This window comes from Schistocerca cancellata, chromosome 1 (assembly GCF_023864275.1).
Source record: "Schistocerca cancellata isolate TAMUIC-IGC-003103 chromosome 1, iqSchCanc2.1, whole genome shotgun sequence".
Classification (NCBI taxonomy): Eukaryota; Metazoa; Arthropoda; class Insecta; order Orthoptera; family Acrididae; genus Schistocerca; species Schistocerca cancellata.
The window spans coordinates 750,147,715-750,159,923 of record NC_064626.1 but is presented as its reverse complement, the minus strand read 5'-3'; positions in this window follow the sequence as shown (position 1 = coordinate 750,159,923).

Below are 12,209 nucleotides of genomic sequence, written 5' to 3'. Positions count from 1 at the left end.
CTTCCTGATGAAGAAGGTACCAGAGTCTTACACAAAGTCTTCAACAAAATTTCCTATACAGGTCATTACCCCGCACATTAGCTATTATCAACTTTCATTCCTTTAGCAAAACAGAAGAATGCAAGAATGTGTGAAGATCATAAACTCAAATAGTCTCACGAGCCATTCCCTGAAAATACTTCTAAAAGTCATCTATCAAAGACTGTATGAAAAATTTGATAAATTCATTGGTGAGACACAATTTGGGTTTAGAACAGGTTTAGATACAAGAGAAGCAATAGTTGTACTAGCATGTTGTAGCGCAAAAATATTATGATAAGAATAAAAATGTAGGCCGTTGTTTTATTGATTGTGAAAAGACCTTTGATACTGTACAATATCATAAACTTACTCATATTCTCAAAAGAATGGATGTAGATCAAAAAGACATCTGCCATTCAAAGAATTTATATTGGAATCAGACAGCACAGGTTAAGTTTTAATAAGAAGGTCACCGACTCATTTAACAACTGAAGAGTAGGATGCTCAGGAAATTTAGTCCACCCACAAAGAACGTATGTTACAAAACCCTCATTCGACCAGTACTTGAATATTGGTCATCAGCCTGGGATCCATATCAGACATGTTTGATGGATAAAATAGAGAAGACTAACAGTTTTTGTTAATGCTTCATGTAGTAATTGTGAAAGCACCACTGAGGTGCTTCGCCATCTCCAGTGGAAGGTGCTCAAGAGTGGCAGTCTACATCACAAGGTGCTATTATGCTAAAGTTCCAAAAGGCTATGTTACTAGAAAATTCAACCAATGTAATACTTCCACCTACATACAGTTGACGAAATGAGCATCAAGGTAAAATCAGAGAGATTCGAGCTCACTCAGAGGGTTACCAGCAATTGTTCTTCTTGTGAATCTTTTGTGACTGCAATATGGAAAGGTAATGACAATGGTACATAATATATCATCTGCTACACACTGTAAGGCGGCTTGCATAAGATAAATTTAGGTGCCGATGTATAAAACGAATGAGAGTATGTGTAAGTACTCCTTTGCAACTAATTAGAAAAACTGTGTGGAGGGATGTCAAGCAAACACTACATTTAGATGTTGACACTGTTGCAGCGATGACGTTGTCATGGAGCGACAAATTATAATATTACGATTGGAACTATGTATTATTTTAAAGAGGAAAGAGGTACTACATTACTTTTATAATCAAGAGACTGATCTGATGTGGCAATCTTTTCCAAAATTACACTTGGGCTGTACATCAGCTCCTTGCAAAATTCCGAGATAAAATGGTGACGATGACATGAAGTTCTGGTATTTCACGATTCTGCATTGAAAATAATGTCTCTGGATTCGTTGTACATTTGCTGAAGGTAATGATACAACTCTTGTACTGTTGCAGACATCATTGTGGGCTTGATGTCATGGTATTTACATCCAGAGTGAGCACAATTTGAATTATGTTGCAGTGATGTGTTTATGGAATAAATCTGTCTATACAATGTCCTTCTAGATGGCACTCACGTAACAGTCTCAGTTAAATGATTGATTTGACACAGTTCAAGGCTAAATCTCATCAAAGCTCAGTGCTCGAAATGTTCAAATCTGATATTGCGAACATTCACTGTTTTACTATGACCTGTCGATTTGCGTCCATTTTTTGTTCAGTTTGAAACATTCTTAGATCATCCACAAATAATAGCAGAGTGTACATTTCACAATTCACATAATATTAATCACTGTCTTTCTGCATTTCACATCGATATGGTGCACACATTAATTTGAATGATTTATTCATGTCTTTACACATGAAAACCCAGTGCACCACTCACATTAAGCCAAAAATCAGTATTCCTCTCGTCACTGTCATATCAGGTGATTGTTCACTTTCGATATCTCTTTTGTAACAGGGGACATAAATATACATTTATGCAGAGTGTACAATTCACATAATATTAATCATTGTTTTTCTGCAGTTCACATCGATGTGGTACACATGTTAATTTAAATGATTTATCCATGTATTTATGCATGAAAACACGATGCACCACTCATATCAAGCCAAAAATCAGTATTCCTCTCATCACTGTCATACCACTTGATTGTTCACTTTCGATAGCTCTATTGTAACAAATATTGCTTATATGATACAAATACAATGAAATATTTATCTTCAGATTCACTACCAAATACCTCGAATAAATCAAATAAATAAAGCAAGAAATATTTATATGGGCTCCCCAAAGCTATATCTTTGCACTGCCTTTCAAATCAAAAATGAGTTTTGTACACATAGATGGTATTATTGTGGGTTAAATGGATGTGTAAATATTGATATAATAGGGGACATAGAAATACATTTATTAACCAACGATGGGCTCTGGCGGAGCTAGGGGGAAGCAATAGGGTAAACTTAGTGTTTGTCCCTAGCCACTCAGGGATCTGAGGCAATGAACAAGCCGAGAGATTGGCCAGGATTGGGGCAATGACTCCATTTATTGGAGTGGAATCTGTCCTGGCAATCACCAAGGCTATGATCAAGCTAGAACTATGGAATGGGCTTAGGAAACAGCACATAGAATATTGGACCAAGGTCCATAAATAAAATCGTGGTAAGGTATGATGCCCAAGCCATGTTTTAAAAGAAGCTCTGTAATCCTGGGATTGAACAGGAAAGAGATCAAACTCATGACTGGACTGATGACTGGCCATGGGAATTTCAAAAAACACCTACACACAATGGATATAACGGAAGAAGACCCTAAACGTAGGATTTGTGATGAGGGTGAAGAAACAGCGTCACACCTAATCTTCGAATGCATGGCATTGGAGAGCAAAAGATATAGAATCTTCAGGGCAAGTAGACCTGAAGAAAGTGTGTCTAACAAAAAACTGGCAAAGGGACTCCTTGCGCTATTTAAGGGCATTGGTTGGCTTTCATAGACATACAGGGAGCGATACCACACAGTAAACTCGGTTTCGGTGTGGGCAGTGGCAGGTTAGACCTGAGCTGTTTTAGCTTCCCTGTCAAGATCAAATCAAATCAGTTCAACCAATGATGCCAGCTTCAAAAGCTAAATCTTCTATTAATCGAATTCAGTATGACCTCACTCATTCATGAGCCAATTAGAGAAGATCTCATGTGGGATGTTCTTTTAACATTGACGTTTTTCAGTGTGAGCATTGATGTCTTGACATCAGTGATTTTAAGAGCGATGTTGCAACCACAGTCTAATACAGTGATATCTATACAGTAGTATAAAGATCATGGTCTAACATAACAGTCGTGACAATCTCTATCGTTTTTGTTACCCAAGTGATAGCAATGCCCCAAGTGAATTCGATATTGGATGAGTACGAATACTCATCATCATCTTGGACAGTTTCCAGCCACTGGCTGGGTCTGTCGGGAACACAAGCCTCTCCATCTTGTTCTGTCTTTCCACCATTCCCCCTCTTCCACCTTCGTCCAGTTCTCTCCTCTTCTCATCGCACATTCCTTCACTCCCTTCACCCATCTATCCACTGGTCTTCCTCTGGGCCTCTTCCCCTCCAGTTGCAGATCAAACATCCTCTTTGGAATTCTTCCCTCATCCATTCTCTTCATGTGTCCATACCACTGCAGTCTTGATTTTTCTATCCTGTCCTGTACTGGTTCCTCCTTTAGTCTTTCCCTCACATACTCATTTCGCAATCTGTCTCGTCTTGTTACACCCAACCTGCTCCTCTGGAACTTTATTTCACTAGCCTGTATTCTACTTTTGTCGCTTTTGTGCATTGCCCATGTCTCACTTCCGTATGCCAATATGGGGACAAAGTAGGTTCGGTATATAATTCCCTTGGATTTCTGTGGCACCTCCTTGCTCCAAATGAGCCCCCTAATGCATTTGTAGAACTGCCCTGCTTTTCTGCACCTTTCATTTATTTCCATTGCGTTTCCCCCCTTACTTTCAATCACGCTTCCCAGGTACTTGAAGTTCTCTACCACTTGTAGTTTTTTCCCTCCACAAGTTATATCCACGTTTGGCCTATTCTTCTTCCTTGTTGTGACGATTATTTCACTTTTCTTTGCAGAGAAATGCATTCCATATTGTGCTGCCGTTGCCTCCCATGCATCTAACTGCTCTTGCACCTACTTCTCGCAATTTCCCCATAACATCAGGCCATCGGCAAAAAGCACTGCTTTCATTTTATGATCTCCAATTGCATCTGATACTTGCTGTAGGATTTCATCCATAACAATAATAAACAATAAAGGCGAAAGTGCACTTCCTGTCGCAGCCCATTTTCCAGCTTGAACCATGCAGTACGTTCCCTCCCCACTTTCACACAACTCTCACTTCCCTCATACATTTTTCTGACTTTTCGTGTTATCTCTTCATCTATCCCTTTTGCGTTTAGCACATCCCAGAGCTTGTCCCTACAGATACTGTCATACGCCTTCTCAATATCTAAAAAGGCCATGATTAAGTCCTTCCCGTACTCATAGTGCCTCTCCTGCAGTTGCCTTACCGCAAATATGAGGTCCGTTGTTGATCTTCCCGGTCTGAGACCGTACTGCTCCTCTTGCAGTCTACTTTCAATACTGCTTCTTATTCTCTTCTCCAGGATCTTTTCATAGATTTTTCCACAGTGGCATAGCAGGGTGATTCCTCTGTAGTTCTCACATCTCCTTTTATCCCCTTTCTTGAAGATCGGGACTATAATTCCTTTCTTCCAATCCTCAGGAATTCTGTTCTCCTTCCACACCACCCTCAGCACTCTGTATAGCCACTGGGTTCCTACTTCTCCTGCTGCTCGTATCATATCCACTGTTACTTCGTCCCAACCTGGTGCCTTGCCCCCTTTCATCCTCTTTATGGCTTCTTCCACTTCATTCCAAGTTAGATCATCAATTTCCCCACTATTATAATCGTGTGCTGCCTTAGGCTATCCATCGCTGTTAGTTACCCTCTTGGCGGCATTCAACAGATCTTCAAAGTACTCCTTCCAAATCTTTTTGAGCTCATGCATTTCCTCCACAACTCTTCCATTATTATCCATGATCCTCAGGCACTCGCTTCTGTCGTTCCTCTTATTTCTTACCATGGTGTAAAGTACTTTTTTGTTCCCTTCACTGTCCTCTTCTAACATTCTTGTCCATTTTTCCAACCACTTCTTCTTCTCCGCCTTTACTATGGTCTGTGCCGCTTTCTTGCTTTCCTTATATTTTACCCTAGCTTCCTCTGTTCGGGTCTGGAACCATTCTCTGAAGGCTTTGTTCTTTCGAAGTACTGCCTCTTTACATATGTTGTTCCACCATGGGGTTTCCCTACTTCTCCTCTTTGTGCTAGTTCTTCCGCACACAGTCTCAGCTGCCTCAACTAGAGCCCTCTTAAAATCTCCCCATTCTTCTTCCACTGTTCTCTGATTTTCCTTTGGCAGCTGCTTCCTGATCAGTGTGTGGTACTGGGTCCTCCGTTCATCCTCTTTCAGCATCCATGTCCTCAACCTTTTCTCCTGTATTTCTGTTGCCCTCCTATCTTTTTTCTCTCTCAGGGTGGCTACCAACAGCCGATGGTCACTGTCTAAGGCATCAGATGGAATGACCTTAACATCTGTGAGGCTGCTCATCATCTGCCTATCCACTAGTATATAGTCCACTACTGAAGTTTGGGACCAGTCCCCACTGTACTAAGTTATTTTGTGACTACTTCTCTTCTTGTACCAGGAATTTGCGATCGCCAGCCCATTCCTCTTGCAGAATTCCAGCAATACTAACGTTTATAATTATTTGTTACATAATTTCTAGGATCGGGAGTGTATGCAGTGTCTTGAAAATCGATAATAACTAAAAATTGAGATCACATTTGTCATATTTAGTTTCCTAAGGACTGTGGGATGTTTGAAACGGTACACTACATTTCAGGTTATTTACGATTGTCTTGTAATGTACATACATTTACTGAATGATGTTGTGTTCCCTTAACAACAAGAACTTGCTAGTAGACATGAGAAGACCTGACCTTTTGCAGAAAGACGTCGTACATCTACCCAAGAAAGCAGAGATTCATACGCTGCACTCTCAGCCAAATCAGTAGGAAACTTATATGGAATGTAGTGCCTACATTATTTAACGTACCAAATAGGCCACTACAACTGCAGCTTAAGGGAAGACCACACAGACATAATAATAAATCGTCAAAAGCAATAAAATTGTTTCCCAACACAGTAGAAACCAATTCCGGAGTTCTTGCTAAATCTGAGCCATAAACGGCAAGAAGCTTCAACACATTCGCTTTTGAAGCAAACGCAATTAAATTTACAAAATTATTCGTATATTAGAAAGTGAAATGCAGTGTAAGAATGGGCGAGTCATTAGACAAGATTTTCAAGTGTTGAGGAAAGTGCACATAATAATAACAATAGAATTATATGCTTTTCAGGCATGAAATATGTGTTTATACTCTCCTGCTTTCAGCGGAATTAGCTGCAAACACACAAAGATTGGAAAGTTTTTCTTCATGAATAAGTTGTAGTTTATGTCATTGAATCCGTGTAAGTCACCTGTTTACTTGTATTTCATGGTAATTCATATCAATTGGTAATTTACTAACTCATTGAAGGCAAAAATATATCAACTATTTCGTTAATTAAGTAGAAAATATTTAAAAATGAACATTATCCTTACGACGCATGTGACTGAATGCTTTCTCACTGCTTTGAATGCTGTTGTCGCTTCAGATGTCAAATGGCAACAACTTCCGCAGCAGTTCCAGAGGTTGCCCCTCAGTCTGCAAGATCCGGGCGGTCACAGAGGATGGGCTTACTGGTAGTTGGGAACTCCAACGTCAGGCGCGTAATGGGGCCCCTTAGGGATATGGCAGCAAGAGAGGGGAAGAAAACCAAGGTGCACTCCGTGTGCCTACCAGGGGGAGCCATTCCAGATGTGGAAAGGGTCCTTCCGGATGCCATGAAGGGTACAGGGTGCACCCATCTGCAGGTGGTCGCTCATGTCGGCACCAATGATGTGTGTCGTTATGGATCGGAGGAAATCCTCTCTGGCTTCCGGCGGCTATCTGATTTGGTGAAGACTGCCAGTCTCGCTAGCGGGATGAAAGCAGAGCTCACCATCTGCAGCATCGTCGACAGGACTGACTACGGACCTTTGGTACAGAGCCGAGTGGAGGGTCTGAATCAGAGGCTGAGACGGTTCTGCGACCATGTGGGCTGCAGATTCCTCGACTTGCACCATAGGGTGGTGGGGTTTCGGGTTCCGCTGGATAGGTCAGGAGTCCACTACATGCAACAAGCGGCTACACGGGTAGCAGGGGTTGTGTGGCGTGGGCTGGGCGGTTTTTTAGGTTAGATGGCCTTGGGCAAGTACAGAAAGGGTAACAGCCTCAACGGGTGTCAGGACATGCGGGCACCAAGCAGCAATCGGTATTGTAATTGTAAACTGTCGAAGCTGCGCTGGTAAAGTACCGGAACTTCAAGCGCTGATAGAAAGCACCGAAGCTGAAATCGTTATAGGTACAGAAAGCTGGCTGAAGCCAGAGATAAATTCTGCCGAAATTTTTACAAAGGTACTGACGGTGTTTAGAAAGGATAGATTGCATGCAACCGGTGGTGGAGTGTTCGTCGCTGTTAGTAGTAGTTTATCCTGTACTGAAGTAGAAGTGGATAGTTCCTGTGAATTATTATGGGTGGAGATTGCACTCAACAACCGAGCTAGGTTAATAATTGGCTCCTTTTACCGACCTCCCGACTCAGCAGCATTAGTGGCAGAACAACTGAGAGAAAATTTGGAATACATCTCACATAAATTTTCTCAGCATGTCTTAGGTGGAGATTTCAATTTACCAGATATAGACTGGGACACTCAGATGTTTAGGACAGGTGGTAGGGACAGAGCATCGAGTGACATTATACTGAGTGCACTATCCGAAAATTACCTCGAACAATTAAACAGAGAACCGACTCGTGGAGATAACATCTTGGACCTACTGATAACAAACAGACCCGAACTTTTCGACTCTGTATGTGCAGAACAGGGAATCAGTGATCATAAGGCCGTTGCAGCATCCCTGAATATGGAAGTTAATACGAACATAAAAAAAGGGAGGAAGGTTTATCTGTTTAGCAAGAGTAATAGAAGGCAGATTTCAGACTACCTAACAGATCAAAACGAAAATTTCTGTTCCGACACTGACAATGTTGACTGTTTATGGAAAAAGTTCAAGGCAATCGTAAAATCCGTTTTAGACAGGTACGTGCCGAGTAAAACTGTGAGGGACGGGAAAAACCCACCGTGGTACAACAACAAAGTTAGGAAACTACTGCGAAAGCAAAGAGAGCTTCACTCCAAGTTTAAACGCAGCCAAAACCTCTCAGACAAACAGAAGCTAAACGATGTCAAAATTAGCGTAAGGAGGGCTATGCGAGAAGCGTTCAGTGAATTCGAAAGTAAAATTCTGTGTACCGACTTGACAGAAAATCCTAGGAAGTTCTGGTCTTACGTTAAATCAGTAAGTGGTTCGAAACAGCATATCCAGACACTCCGGGATGATGAAGGCAGTGAAACAGAGGATGACACGCGTAAAGCTGAAATACTAAACACCTTTTTCCAAAACTGTTTCACAGAGGAAGACCGCACTGCAGTTCCTTCTCTAGATCCTCGCAGAAACGAAAAAATGGCTGACATCGAAATAAGTGTCCAAGGAATAGAAAAGCAACTGGAATCACTCAACAGAGGAAAGTCCACTGGACCTGACGGGATACCAATTCGATTCTACACAGAGTACGCGAAAGAACTTGCCCCCCTTCTAACAGCCGTGTATCGCAAGTCTCTAGGGGAACGGAAGGTTCCAAATGATTGGAAAAGAGCACAGGTAGTCCCAGTCTTCAAGAAGGGTCGTCGAGCAGATGCGCAAAACTATAGACCTATATCTCTGACGTCGATCTGTTGTAGGATTTTAGAACATGTTTTTTGCTCGAGTATCATGTCGTTTTTTGAAACCCAGAATCTACTATGTAGGAATCAACATGGATTCCGGAAACAGCGATCGTGTGAGACCCAACTCGCTTTATTTGTTCATGAGACCCAGAAAATATTAGATACAGGTTCCCAGGTAGATGCTATTTTTCTTGACTTCCGGAAGGCGTTCGATACAGTTCCGCACTGTCGCCTGATAAACAAAGTAAGAGCCTACGGAATATCAGACCAGCTGTGTGACTGGATTGAGGAGTTTTTAGCAAACAGAACACAGCATGTTGTTATCAATGGAGAGACGTCTACAGACGTTAAAGTAACCTCTGGCGTGCCACAGGGGAGTGTTATGGGACCATTGCTTTTCACAATATATATAAATGACCTAGTCGATAGTGTCGGAAGTTCCATGCGGCTTTTCGCGGATGATGCTGTAGTATACAGAGAAGTTGCAGCATTAGAAAATTGTAGCGAAATGCAGGAAGATCTGCAGCAGATAGGCAATTGGTGCAGGGAGTGGCAACTGACCCTTAACATAGACAAATGTAATGTATTGCGAATACATAGAAAGAAGGATCCTTTATTGTATGATTATATGATAGCGGAACAAACACTGGTAGCAGTTACGTCTGTAAAATATCTGGGAGTATGCGTGCAGAACGATTTGAAGTGGAATGATCATATAAAATTAATTGTTGGTAAGGCGGGTACCAGGTTGAGATTCATTGGGAGAGTCCTTAGAAAATGTAGTCCATCAACAAAGGAGGTGGCTTACAAAACACTCGTTCGACCTATACTTGAGTATTGCTCATCAGTGTGGGATCCGTACCAGATCGGGTTGACGGAGGAGATAGAGAAGATCCAAAGAAGAGCGGCGCGTTTCGTCACAGGGTTATTTGGTAACCGTGATAGCGTTACGGAGATGTTTAACAAACTCAAGTGGCAGACTCTGCAAGAGAGGCGCTCTGCATCGCGGTGTAGCTTGCTCGCCAGGTTTCGAGAGGGTGCGTTTCTGGATGAGGTATCGAGTATATTGCTTCCCCCTACTTATACCTCCCGAGCAGATCACGAATGTAAAATTAGAGAGATTAGAGCGCGCACGGAGGCTTTCAGACAGTCGTTCTTCCCGCGAACCATACGCCACTGGAACAGGAAAGGGAGGTAATGACAGTGGCACGTAAAGTGCCCTCCGCCACACACCGTTGGGTGGCTTGCGGAGTATAAATGTAGATGTAGATGTAGATGTAGATGTAGAGAGTGTTGTGACAGCATTTATTAAGCCGGGTTCACACAGGCAATTAATGTGGCGCCATAGCTTGTAGGTGTCTCTAGTGACATTGTGAGCTACCTTTCACACAGGATGCCACAAATTCTGTATACTTGTAGAGCAGTTGAAATCATATGGGCAGGTATGAATGTTATAGTGAAGATTATGGCATTAGAGCTGTGACAAGAATTATACACAAGGAAGACGAAACCCAAATGTTGGATCCGAAAATAGATTTCGCACAGGGTAAATCAGGGGCCACAAATAAATTTATAAAAGAAGTAACACTTGGAGACGAAAATTCTGTGTGCAGTGGCAAACTAACCAACAGCTGGCATGTAAGTGTTATCTGCAGACACACCACTCTTCCAGAAGTTAAGAATCTCATTGTATTCTTTGATATAGGCATTTCAAATAACTAATTTTTAGTTTGACAGCTGCCACATCACACTCTGGAGCTATTTCCTGCATATAATCTACAATTTATACAAATCTTGGTCTCACGGATCACAAAGTTTATATGACTCACGTTTTTGGTTACCGGTACATATATTAAGTTTAATTATTTATTGACACATAAATCTTTTAAGATTGTGTGGTATGTCATTAGTTTGCAAACATTGCCCCTCTCTCCGCACCCCCCTCCCCCCTCTACCAGACACACGCACTGATGCAGAAAATCAAATATAGGTTGCTAGTTCTGTAGTTCCAGACGCCAGAAGCTGCAAAGTGTACCTGTTGACTACTGTTTTCACTTCCTTTATTAAGAAAATGAAAAAACACTGAAATCGAAAGGAGTATACAAGCGATTACTCCTCAGTAATTGTGACAGAATGCTTGTGTTTCGAAATACTGCCACCATGGAGCAGTGGTGGAAGTAAAGTGGCGCAACAAAGTGAACTTTTTGACTAAAGTTGCACCTCTTAAGTTGCGCTACTAAAAACTGGGAGTTCACACATACAGCTGCATTGTAACTGCAAATTGCCGCTACCTTGTGTGAATCCAGATTTAGACTGCGGTTGCAACCTTACACAGAAGACTACCATAAGCTTTCGCTGCCTGCCACTACAAAGTGCTATAAGCTGCAGCCCAAGGCCAGCCCAGTGCACTCGATTGGTACCAACATCTGTCTGTCCATAGACCACAGAGGAAAAAAATTTCTGGAGTGAGCATTGCGTTCTGTGCTTATTGTCAACATTAACCAGGCCTGTCATGTGACCTTGGGATACCATTGTCTGTTTTACACTTCCTGCGCAGTTCGAAACTTACAGTATTTCATGTATTTGTTGCTTTTTTACCATTTGTTTATTCATGGTAGCAATGTGAATTACTGCTGTTGCTACAGGTGCCAAGAGAAATACCTGGAAGGAGAAAAAGTTTGTGTTACATACTGTGCTGTTCTAGTTGCATTTTGAATAAATGTTTTAAATCTGTTGTTGTCTGTGCAAAATTTGTGTCGTTTCTTGTTAGTGGTATGCATAAATGTTTACTTAAATCTACATCTCGAAAAAATGGCTATTTCTTTTGACAGCGGTGAACATCAGAATGGACGTAGAAGCTAGGCCTTTTTCTTCTTTACACACACAGCTGCGTAATTTGTGGCCACTCTGTTTGTTTTAAAATGAAATATACTTTCCATGTGGTACTACGTAACATAAAGAAAGAGTTTCGTGTTTTATTCAAAAGCAAAATGTTCATGAAATGCTCCATTTTTGGTCAGATAGGATGTTTTGCAAAATAGAGAAGAAGAACTTTGTTTGTGTGTGTGTGTGTGTGTGTGTGAGAGAGAGAGAGAGAGAGAGAGAACCCATTTTTGGAGACAGAAAATTGATAAGAAACCGGACGTTAAATAAATATTGATAGGAATATGAAATGAGGGGAACAGGAAAGCTGGAAAACTGACCTGTCTCATTGAGTGAAATTTCATCATTTATCTTAAATACATTTTCTGCATAAGTCTTGTTCAGA